Here is a 12589-nt window from a genome sequence, read left to right on the forward strand (position 1 = left end):
AAACAGATGGAATGTTACCTTAGTAATCTATCTTTATAGTTCATATTTCATAGTTCATAGATTAGTACTAGGCTAAGTGCCCTTGTGGGCCATTTTAATCCTAGCCAGTTTCCCCATGTGAGAATCAAACCCTGCATCTTGTGTCTGTAAGGTAAACACCTTAACCATTATGCCAACCTCACACCCTGCATTCTATTCTAGTTACTAAGTCAACATCTTCTCTATGTAACAAAACTGCTTGTAATACCATAAAGCTGAAGGAATATGTACAATCTGTATTATTAATATGTTTGAATGATGCATTGGTGTCCACCTTTCTGCATATGTCAGACATGTGGTCATATATGCTATCCTTCAACCTATGATTTGATTTCCCAACATAAAATGCTGTGCAGGAATTGTACTTAGCTAAATAAATGATGTTACCAGATGCCAGATGCCACCAATGCCACATGTTGGAGATGATTAGTATGTTGTGTGGCATAAGTGGTAACTGCTATGGCATATAGGGACAGATGCAACTGCCACTTGCTGAGGGCATTGGAGGGCTACTTTGAAGCTACTGCGGCCACAGTGGATATCGTGTCACTAGCCACTATGCTCAGTCTCATACTCATGGCCAACACTCTTCTGGCTCCACCTTGCATACATACTACAAGGCAGATTGCTTGAGGTCATGCAGTGCCATTTCACTGCTACCACCTACTGGTGGGGAGCATGCAGTGGAATAATGAGACCAGCAGATTTAGTCTCTGTGATGGTCCCATGTATTGCATGGTAAGACAATCAAAGTCACACAGTTCCAATCATCATCCCTGCTAGCAGATGTTGATGACAGTGTCATTCCATGAAGGGGGTGTCACTGTGGCTGTGGCTGGGTCTGTCTGTAGTCTATATCCTACCAACCTGTGGACCCACAGCACCTGTCACATCCATGTCTATGCAGTGCTCCACCATCTATTGCACCTATGTCCCCCCCATCACTACTTTACTGACACCTAAACAATCTGTCCCCTTGTCCCCCAAGGAAGCTCCACTCACCCTCATTATACCATATGCCTAGCTCCCCGAATCTCCCAGCCATGCAGCCAGACAACATTTCTAATTTCCCTATACCTTCAACCAATGTACCTGCTGCTGATCCTTGTCAATGTGCCCCATCTCACTTGTGCAACTGATAACAACAGTGTCTTACCCAACCCTGTCGGTTACATGTATTAAGCAATGGGTGATACACAGCATAGTCAGTCAGTGCACTGTACTGCATAGCTTGGGTCAAGCAGTGCATGCACCAATTTTAGTCTTTGTTGTCCCTATTCTGGTCCACAGTTGTGGACCAGATGCCACCTCTTTGCAACTGCTGCAAGGCCTTCCCCCTTTCTCAGCTTGTTATGTGATTCCCAAGCAGCCGGTTCATCCAACGACTCCTCACTTGGTTCCTCCTCTATTGCTGCCCCCTGTCTGCCTGGTACTCCAGTGGTGAACCTTTGCTGTAGCTCTTTGCATAAAACCATATTATGCAGTACAGCACATATGACACATATCTTGCTATAGGTCTCCAGGACATATTGTAGTGTACAACCAGAAATAGCTAGATAAGGAAAGTGGGCCTTCAACGCTATGAGCATACCCTCAACAATGTTGTGGTTCTACACTACTGTAGTTTATTTTGCACAGCATGTTGGCAGGCATGAATGTGCTTACTAGTTAGATGTACCTATGGGAAATCACCCCATTAAAATTACTGTTATAGGATGGATGCATGCCAGATGTGTAAATCATGTGAACTGTCCTGATAGCACACCAATGTACATCTTGTGCAATGCACACTACCTGATAGTTAATGAAGTGAAAACTTCCAACTGACAGGCAGAGCCTAAATGGTTATGTGGGTATAGTTAACAGGCCTTAGAACTTCAGGAAAAGTGTACTGTTTCATAAAATGCCTACATAGTGGAGTTGTCCTTCTCTGCAGTCAGTGAGAGCCAAATACCCTCTGCAGTCATTGAGAGCTACATATGTGTCTCCACATACTGCAGCAAGACTTCACAGAACTAGTATAGGATTCATGAAGAAGATGCCTGCAAACCCCCAGCTGTATCCCATGATGAGGTCTGGAAGGTCCCTGCAGCAAATATGGGCAATGCTACACATACCTAAGTGTCCAGAGGAACAGATATTCCACACATCCCATGCAATTCCATGTGAGTATAGCTCATCTACAAGCTCCTGCATAGTGTTTCTGTCAACATAACATTCGACTATATCGATATCACAGAGGTGATTGTACTCAGCCATGGACGGGACTACTCACAACATGGAGGGTAACAGCGCACACTGTTGTGGAGGTTGGCTGTGAGAACAGATACTATGACATGCTGTGTGGTGAATACAGATGCTATGCCTAACATTCCTGTTCACCAAGAAATGACAGTTTACAAATTTGCTGCTCAGCCTAGTTTTAGGTATAACTTTTTTACATCTCTGAATCATTTTGTCATGTTGTTTAACCTTATTTGCATTCACAGTTGGACTAATTTCCGTAATGTTTTTCATTTGCATACGATGCTGGCCAAGCTATTTCCCCTTAGCAGAGCGATCCCACTAAGTATGTCTCTGAATGGTCCTACCCGACCCATCACCGTTCTTCTCATTATTTCACTTAATGCAGGTGGTAACTGTTTATGATTCCAAGGGACAGTATTATAAAGTGGCTACTTTAATAGTCAAAGTAATGAATTCATTTTTATTACTATTTTGCTGTTGGGGGAAAAAGGAAAGTTAACAACACCCTCATTACAAAGCAGCAGAACTCTACTTTTTAAATGTGATGGGGTGGGGACAGTTTTTTCTCAACTGTGATGGACGGCAAGTTGTATGTTATTGCGTTTTTTTTTTTTTTTTTTTGCTGGGATGGTACTGTCATGCTGTTTCTATTTGTTGGACAAAAAAGTAGAGGTCTGGCAGCTCAGTGTCTTGTGATTCCATTTTTATGGTAGGAAGTTTGGTAAATGTGGGCTAATGAAGCATTTGTAAGCTTAGCTGGTGTACATTAAAAATTAAGAATTGAGAACATAAAACAGCTGATGGCATCCCCAATTAAAAAAAAAAACACCTTTATTGAATTATCACTTGTGACATAGGCAAATTTTATATAAAAGTAATCAAACCATATTAACAAGTTCACATTTACAAACATTATACGTCAAATATATTGTTCTGTAATATAATATAATCAAACCCACATTACGTGTTGTTGTTGTGTCTTTCGGCATTTCCCGGTTAGGGGTCGCCACAGCGGAACTCCGGTCTGCTAATGATTGGCAGTTGATTTTTACGTGCTGAGTTGCCAGCCCTAACGCACAACCTTCAAAGAAGGTACACCCATTCACGCATGTCTCCACGCAGAACATGCTCTAGCTGAGAGTCGAACCGGACAGCGTCTTACTGTGACGCGACAGCACTACCACAGCACCACCACTGCGATCAAACCCACATTACATACATTGTTCAATTCCTGCCTTCTCTTAAATGTTATTCCTCCCCAAAATCATTTTTCTGCATGTATTGTTCCCACAATTTCCATTTTTTCTATGTTATTTACTCCTACCCTTTTATAAAAATCCCACTTCTTGTTCTTTTATCTCTGTTACAATATTCATTACTTTAAATATGGCTGGTTTAGACTTTGATTTTCATTTTCTAGTAATTCCTTTTTTTGGCAGTCACCAGAATTAAACTTAACAAAGCCTTACTATATCTAGGCAATTCAGATCCTGTATCCCAGCTCAGAAAAAATAATTTCCTTAGTTACATTCATTTACTCACCCAGTATTCTTGAAAAAGTACTCTGTAGGGAATTTCTAAAGTCTGCAAACTCATTGCTCCCAGGTATTTCTTTCTTCTTCATTATACTTCCAAAATGTGCCATCTATCTGAGGAAAAATCCCTTTGGGTCTGCTTGGGTTATAAAGCTACCTATGCAAACACTTCCAAGCAAAGATCCTAAATCTTCTAAATTTTATTGCATATTTGGAAGCCATACATATGTCCTCTCATTGCTTCTTTGTGAATTGCTCATCTAATCTCTCTTCTCAATCTTTTCTGTCCTCCTGATTGATTCCTATATTTATTATGCAATAGTTTATATGCCCTAGTAATTATCCCCTTTTTAACATCAGCTTCTCTTCTAGCTTCAACTAAAAACTCAACTAGTGCAGGTCTTTCATTTAGGATTCCTCCACCCCTTTCTCTTTGCCTATATTCTGATATCAATCCCTGATAGGGAAGGCAGTCTGTAGCCTGCAGTCCAGATGTCTTCTTGGCCTCTTCCCATTCTGTTACCTTTACCTGTCTAATTATTTGTTCCCAATACCTTTGTTCCTTTGCCAGCTTCTTCCAGTAAATTCCAGCCCCCTCTTGCCTATTCTCTGTATCCCGTATTTGCAGTCATTCCTGTCAGTCTCTATTCACATCTTGGCTTAGTTCTTAATATACTTTCTGCTACTTTATGAATGTAGTATTCTGTATGACTGCTGTCCATTTTCATGGATCGGGGTCCAAAATCTCACTCTTTCCTTATTTCTTGAATTACCACCTGCTTTATCATCATCATCCCTTTCCACTTTGAATTGTAGCTTTTTGCTTGTGTTTTGTAAGAGCCCTAACCGTGTAGCTCTAAAATATCCCTTTATATCAAGTAATCTTAAATCTCCTTGTTTTTTTGGAAGGATCAGCTAATCCCACTTGACTCTTGCATTCTCCCAGATAAAATCCTTCAACTCTTTATTAATTACTATGGCTGGCAACTTGGAGAGCGCAATGGTGCAGCAGTAGTATTGTCACCTCACAGCAAGAGGTTCTCTGGTTAGATTCTTGGCTGTGTGGAGTCTGCATGTCCTCCCTACGTTTGTGTGGGTTTCCTCTGGGGTTTCTGGATTCCTCCCACGGTACAAAGACATGCATCTGGAGCATTTCTCCCTTGGCCTCTGTTGAAAATTGGCTTTGTTCCAAGTCGACCTTTCCCAGTAAACAAATGTTAAATAAATAATACTGCCACAATTTCTACTCTGGTTGATAAAAATATGCCTGACCTGTGTATAAAACTAAAGGAATTAAAAACATTTTTACTGCTTGTATATACTTCCATAGGCAAGTGCTTCCAGTTTCTCAGTTTTTGTATTATCTTTTGTTTAGTCTCTTCCCAATTATCCTTAGCTGACATAACAGAATCCTTTTTAACCTGTACTCCTAAATACTTCAGTTTATCGTGTTCCTATAAATATGGGTATTTCTGAACCAATTCATGTGTGGGTACATAGTTTACAATGATGGCTTTTGTTAATTTATTGTTTTATCTTCATTAATTTTATATCCTGAAAAAAAAAATGGAACTGTCTCAGAATGTATGACATCTCCAAATTTATGAAATAGGTGAGTGGACTTTGATCCAGAAATACACATTCAGCCTTATGTCATTGTTCTTTCTGAGACATTAGTAACAGCAGTAACTTGAGAAATAAACATTGTATATAGTATTGGATGCATCAGTATATTAGCAGTAAATTGCTATTGGCAGCATCCCAATGCAGGGTTAGACATATGAAGAGAAACTGTACTAAAAAGCTGACAATTGGTGCAAATTATCTGTTTGTTAGCAACATGTACAGAAACTAAGCACTAGATAGCACCATTGTTTAGCACTAAAAATGCTTAACTGTCTCAAGCTTCCTCGCCACCTATCTTATACAGATATGTGCCTCTTAATGTCCGGGATAGGTTCTATCCCATAGAATGTTAAGTGATGAACTCCTTAAGCAAATACCACATTCCTTACATTGTGCTTGTCTTAACGTCTTTCTGCACAATGTAAGACCGCATTTACAGCCGTTTAGTACAGTACAAACGTAAATGTTGTCAGACATTGCACAAAAGGATGTTAGGCTGTGCACACCTGTACTCAAATCACCTTAGCCCATAAAATTATCCATACCCTATCAACCTGCCCAGCAATTAGACTCCTGCTCCAATACTTATCTTCAAAATTGTCCCCTTCAGTCAAATAATAAACAACTGCTTACCATCTGCAAACCAGAAAGGGCTGCTGGGGTCAGTCTATTTCAATATCCTAGCTAGAACTTGAAATAAAATTCCTGTATCAGTTAGGTCTGTCACACACCTTTATCTTTTCAAACCATTACTAAAAGACTTCCTGTCTGCCTCCTGCCTTTGCCCCTGCTCCTCATATGGGACATAGCTTCTCCTGATATCCTTCATCACCTCCTTATACCTCGCTTTAAAGCACTAAATCACTTAACCTGCTTATCCTCTTCTAATACATCCCTTTATTGTACTTCTTAAACTATTATACCTACTTCTAATTAGTACAACAAAATTACGATTCCATCACTACATCTCTGTTAACAGCCAGACTTGCTTATCTCCTCTAATACTGCACCCTATTGTATTTCTTAAATTACTCCTACTTATCTATCATCACTCTTCTGACTGTAAAGTCTCAGTACAAGGACTGTAAATTTAATGTTTGTGAATATTAATACAAATTTTATTATACTGACTATTATGCTATGTATTCACTGAAACTGCATTATAAAATTTGTATTGTAGATATTGATTGCATTAAATATGACACCTTGGTGCTTTTCTCCTGGGCCTCCATTGAAAAATGGCACCTGTGCCCATTCAGACTTTCCTGGTAAACAAATGTCAATAAATAAATAAATAACAAAATAACTATTAGTTTAATACCTAATAACAGAAGACCAGTTCAGATAATCAAATGGACATCCAATTACAAAACAAAATGAAGCAAAGTTCTTATCCTCCAGTAGCTTGCAGACAGTGCAGTTCCAAGTTACTTCTCCTACATGTGTTTGCTGAAACCCAACATTTCTGCAGTATTAAGGCTGTTTTTAAGCAATAAGCCTCAATTTATACTCAGGGTTATGCTATGAGTGTTAGGCCTAGTGCAACTGACACAGTCAAAAAAACTAAGCAATGCATGACTGAGACAAACATTCAACTTGTAAACAGAAGTATAGAAAATCAATGCTTTTAAATATTAATATGTTGCACAGAGCAAGGACTGTGTGATCAGAGATGGTTTGCTAAACGTATATGGAATTTATATAAGATGCATTCTGGGATAAGAAGGTGTAGGATAGTTATTCCTGCATGATGTTTTTTACTCTTTCCATGAGGTACACTTAATGAAATAGTAAGTGCTCAAAATACGACCATAAAATTGAAGTATTTATCAAAAGTCCAGTGATGGTGACCATATTCGATACACCATCAGAAGTCCAGTGATGATGACCATATTCGATACACCATCAGAAGTCCAGTGATGATGACCATATTCGATACACCATCAGAAGTCCAGTGATGATGACCATATTCGATACACCATCAGAATTCCAGTGATGATGACCACATTACATATGCAGATCATGGCTAAAAAGAGCTCTAAAATGCACCACAGAGTGTCTTGATCCTCAGGCCTTGTCTCCATTACTTCCTCCAATGTTATTACAGTGTGGTATTGGCCACACCTCCAGTAATGTCATATGGTTGGCTTCACTCCTTGGGTCCCACTTGGGAGAGCTGAAAAGGTGGCAAACCTACCAGTTAAGTACACAGTCAATGAAAAGGCATTATTTTGACTAGCTTGAGACAATTGTTCAGATTAAAGCACTCTGCTTGTGTCCTGCTTGTACTTCATTTTAAATATTGTTTTAATGGTAACAGCATTAGGAACACATTAACCCCTTGGCTGCAAAGGGCCGCAGATCATCCATGACTGTGTGGGGTCTCCACAAACTGCATTTGGCTGGGGGAAAAAGAGAAAACTATTAATGTGTCCATTCTCCAGTTATGCTCTTTATCCTGAACAGGATCACAGTATGACCCTGATTAGGATAACTGTCTAAGACTGAAATTGAGTATTTGTGATCAGTGCTCTTTCCCTGTTAACAACTTCAAACAAAATAAATAAATAAAATAAAGTAAGCTGATGACTGGTGAATGAATGAATGAATGAATGAATGAGTGTGAGCTAAAAGCTAGAGACCAGGTGCCCAGAGTGACCAGTTGATTTTAACAGGAGCAAAATCTTCTTATGTACCATATAAATTCATAAATACATAACCACAGTGTCAAATTCTGTATTATAATGGTTTCTACTGAAGCTAGACCATTATATGGCTAGTCATAACTTAGCAAGTGAAACTCTCTGGAACTACTGCATGTTAATTTGTCATTGCTTTAGAAGCATGATTCATATCTATTGCTGAGGAGAAATGATTTATTAGTTGACCTGACATAGGACTAGTTCTGTTTCTGTTAAGTTTTTTATTTTTATTTTTATTATATTGTCTCTTTTTGTTGTACCAATGTTTGGAGCTTTTCTCCCCGGGCCTCCACTGTGAATGGACCTGGTCCAGTTGGAATTTCCCGGTTAACAAATGTAAAATAAAAAATAAGTAAATTTTCAATACAGGATTAGCATTTGGTATTTCCTGTGACTGAAGCAGAACAGAAAATGTTGGCAACTTTATTTTCATTTTCTTTCCCTTCGATAGCTATAAAAGCAAAAGTCCTGTAGGTTGAAGTGGTGTGTTTCTGTATCTAAGAAATGCAATATAATGGTCCTGCTTTAAGCTGGCAAGGCTCATCAGTTTATTAGGCTAATGAGGGGTCAGAGGATGGCATAATGGTTAATGTGTTTACCTTGCAGGCACAAGGTATAGGGTTTGATTCTCACATGGGGTAATTGGCTAGGCTTAACATGGTCCACAAGAGCAATTAGCCTAGTAGTGGCCTTTTTAAGCCTAGGCATGCATCCCAAATCTATGAAAAAGTTGCCATACCCTTGATAAGTGTAAGCAGGAGCATGGCAGATTAAACATTTACAAGCAGAAACCTGGCAGATGAACCATTTACAGGTTGCCTGTGTCCATTAGAGACATAGGTGCCAAACCAGAGATGAATTTCTGCTCGCAATCCAATTGTTCAAGTTACACTTGAACTGAGTTTGGGAGGAAAACTGCTTCACATGGATGGGGAGCCTGTTCCAGAGAAGGGGAAGTCTCTGAGATACATACCTGTCAATCCAGCAGGTCCTATTTATATCCTATGCAAGGTTTATGTCTTTAGAACAGGTAATTCTGGTGCTGTTTGTTTTGCAGATATGCAGGGGGTCCATCAGGGTGGAGTCTGACAATTGCCTTGTATCCTAGGCATAGATCTCCCCTCAACATCGTATATAAGATGGAATACAGGGATAGAGTCTTCAGTTGGTCTGAAAAGAATATGTTATTTAGGGTTCCTATCAGCTGACCGAAGACACAGGTTAGTGAATGCGACTTGGTCGAGCTGTAAATGCCAAAACGGCAAAATATTGATGCAGCATGTAAGCAAATTCTTTCCCTGGGAAGGAATTCACTTGGCCGCTTCAGTAGTTTGCCATTTTTGGCACTGTAGTGTGGTCTCAGAGTTGGTATATTTAAGTAGGGGGGGTGTGGAGGACACAGCCCCCCACTTAATATCATGTATTAAAATGTTTTCTTTTTTTTTGTTGGAACAGCGATTTTTGTCCCATGGAAAAAAAATCGCTATTCTGACAGTTCGGCTTTGTAAGCTTTTGCTTACATGGGGTCGATTAATCACTGTTCGCTAACCTAAGCGTTCGGTGATCTGATATAGACCCTTCATTTACACCCTGTATTCGTTTACTGAGGAATGTATGTGGATGTTCCAATTGTTGGATATGCCTGGTTAGGTACATACCAAAGAGGGCACAGTACTCAGTGATAGGTCTGATGCATGCCGAATACAGTGGAACAATGGTTTCCTTGGACCTGTATGCCACACCTTAGTTTATAAGTTGCACAACATAGAATGATCTTCTCACTACTGTAAACACATGATGGTCAAAGGCTAGATTAATGTCTATGTGATTCCTCAAGCCCCTGACTACTGGGTCAACTCTTAGGGGTGTGTTGTCAATATACTACTTACCAGGGGTCGAAGACTTCCAAAATATACTATTTTGCACTTCTTTGCATTTAGTTTTAGTCCATGGCTCTGACAGAAGTTATTTGTCTGCATCAGCCCTTCCTGGAGAACATTTGTGTCAGAGGGTGATTCTATGACCATTCCTAATTTGCAGTCATCTGCACATTAAGTCAGCCAGAGGCCACTGACATTGGCCTTGACTTCAGAGAAAAAAATGTTGAAAGGAAGTGGTTCCAGGACCGATCCCTGAGGGACTCTGCTTGTGACCTCCCTGTTTGTAGAGGTGGACTCCCCAGTTCTAACTTCCTGGGTCCTGTCTGTGAGCCAGTTGGCTATCTACTAAGTGACATAAGTGTTTATACCTAACCTCCTGAGTTTGTCAACAATGCAGGAGTAGAGTATTGCATCAATTGCCTTAGCCAGGTCAAGGTAGGCAGTGTGAGCTGTTTTGCCAACATACATTGCTTTGGTGACCTTCTCAAAGAAGTCCACCAGGTTGAGTAGGCATGATCTGCTGTTGACAAAACCAAATTGTGTTGGGTCCAGTGTCTCGAGTCATTCTTTTTTATTTCCATGATAATTCTTTTCACAGATTTGCATATGAGTCTAATGAGACCTATTGGTCTGTAGTTTACAGGATCTGTAGATGGCCCACCCTTTTTGCAGAGGGATTACTGTTGCTGTTCACCATTCATGAGCCATGAAGCCTGTTTGGAGGCTGCAGTTAAATAGTAATTCCAGGGGGACTGATAGGTCATGTTTCATCCAAAATAAAAGGCATCTTCAGATATTGTCAGGGGCAAATAGATGCATTGCTTTTGGCCTTAGAGAGAGCAGTAAGGACCTGTTTGTTACCTAGTAATAGTAGGGGGAGTTATATTTGATGGTATATCCTGAGGGAAAGTTGAGGGGAAGAGAGGGGTAAGGTTGGAGCTAAATTTGTCAGCCAGTAGGTTTGCTATATTTTCTGGCTCAGTATAGCTGGCTCCACTAACAATGAGCTCTGCACACAATTGAATATTGCTGTGATGCCCCACCACTGGACCAGTAATCAAGGAGCCTCAATCCTCACCACTGGCAACAGTGGGGAACATACACACTGGGAGGATAACAGATACACACATGGTGTTTCCAGATGCAGCTCTCTGCATCAAGTGCAATTTCCCTTAAGAGTACACAGAGACCACTGTTAGTCCAGGGCTGGTTTCTCCCTCTTTTTCCAGATCCCCAATAAGACTCCACACTGGCACAGCTACAGAGTTGAGATCTCAGCTGAGTGGCCAAGCCAAGACCTCCAGTGCCCTCTCTGTCCAACCAGTGCTTTGTGTCCCTGCCCAAGTAGCTGACACACACACTCTTTGAGATTTGATTTACACACACACACACACACACACACACACACACACACACACACACACACACACACACACACACACACACACACACACACACACACACACACACACACACACCTGTGAAAGGCTGGCACAGGTTTACTAGCTATGCCCCCTTCTGCCATGACTATAAGGTAGTATTGACTGCCACCAGCTACTCCTTATCAGCTACTCTAAGGCCCTTAACAAAGAGTGTCCAATCTTACTGGGTAATGTTACTATCAATACAAGTGGTAGTTTGACCAAGAGCAAAGCTATTAGGAGTGGCCTACAGTGTCGCCAAATAAGTATGCAAGTACTCTCAGAACTTAAACATGTCTCACAAATATCAGTCACAATGAAAGTTTAAATATATTTAATAATACATAATAAAAGAACAAAGAAAATTCTCAGTAAACAATCATAGTTACATCAGAGTTCAAAATCACAGGAAATATTTAAAACACCATTGCAGGACAGTTTTAAATAAATAAAGAAAGAAAAACATCTAAATTAAGCTCATCTATATTCCTGATTATGTCTAAAAGAAATTACTGTACCTGAGTTAAGTAATTTACAGAGCAAGGCAAGTGTGGCGAATTGGTGTTCTTGTCAGGTCAAAGACAAAATACAGAATACTCAGTCTCCCTCAGAGAGTTCTTAATATCTCATATATTACTGTTGGGTTAGCTTGCAGGATGATATCACCATGTCATCTGACTTTAGTTCCGAAGCTAAACTCCCATTGCTAGAAGCTGCCAGCCTTTAGCATCTACCTGTGAAAAATACATTGCCCTCAGATGTTTGCAACTGCTGGAAGACATAAAACAATAAAACACAACACAATGCAGAAGGCTCCCTAGTTTTATACATCCTGTGTTGTTGCTGCACTGAAATCATCTTTTATGGCTCAGTTATAAAGTCATTTAATTTCAACTATTTTTCTGAAGTTTTGCAAGTTAGTCTTCTAGGTTCCAGTTTCCACTGTTAAAATATATACATCTATACAGTTACAATAGTGCATATACATTTCTTCTCAGTACTTTATAAAATATCTCTTCAGCATGTTTGTATAATATGACATACAGTTCTAAGACATTTGTAACACAAGCATATGAAGCATGTTGATATTCACAAATGGCATATGATTATTTACAAAATTCCAGCTAGATGTGCTGGCA

The sequence above is a fragment of the Protopterus annectens genome, chromosome 1.part1 (genome assembly GCF_019279795.1).
Source record: "Protopterus annectens isolate FY-2018-M chromosome 1.part1, PAN1.0, whole genome shotgun sequence".
Taxonomy (NCBI): domain Eukaryota; kingdom Metazoa; phylum Chordata; order Ceratodontiformes; family Protopteridae; genus Protopterus; species Protopterus annectens.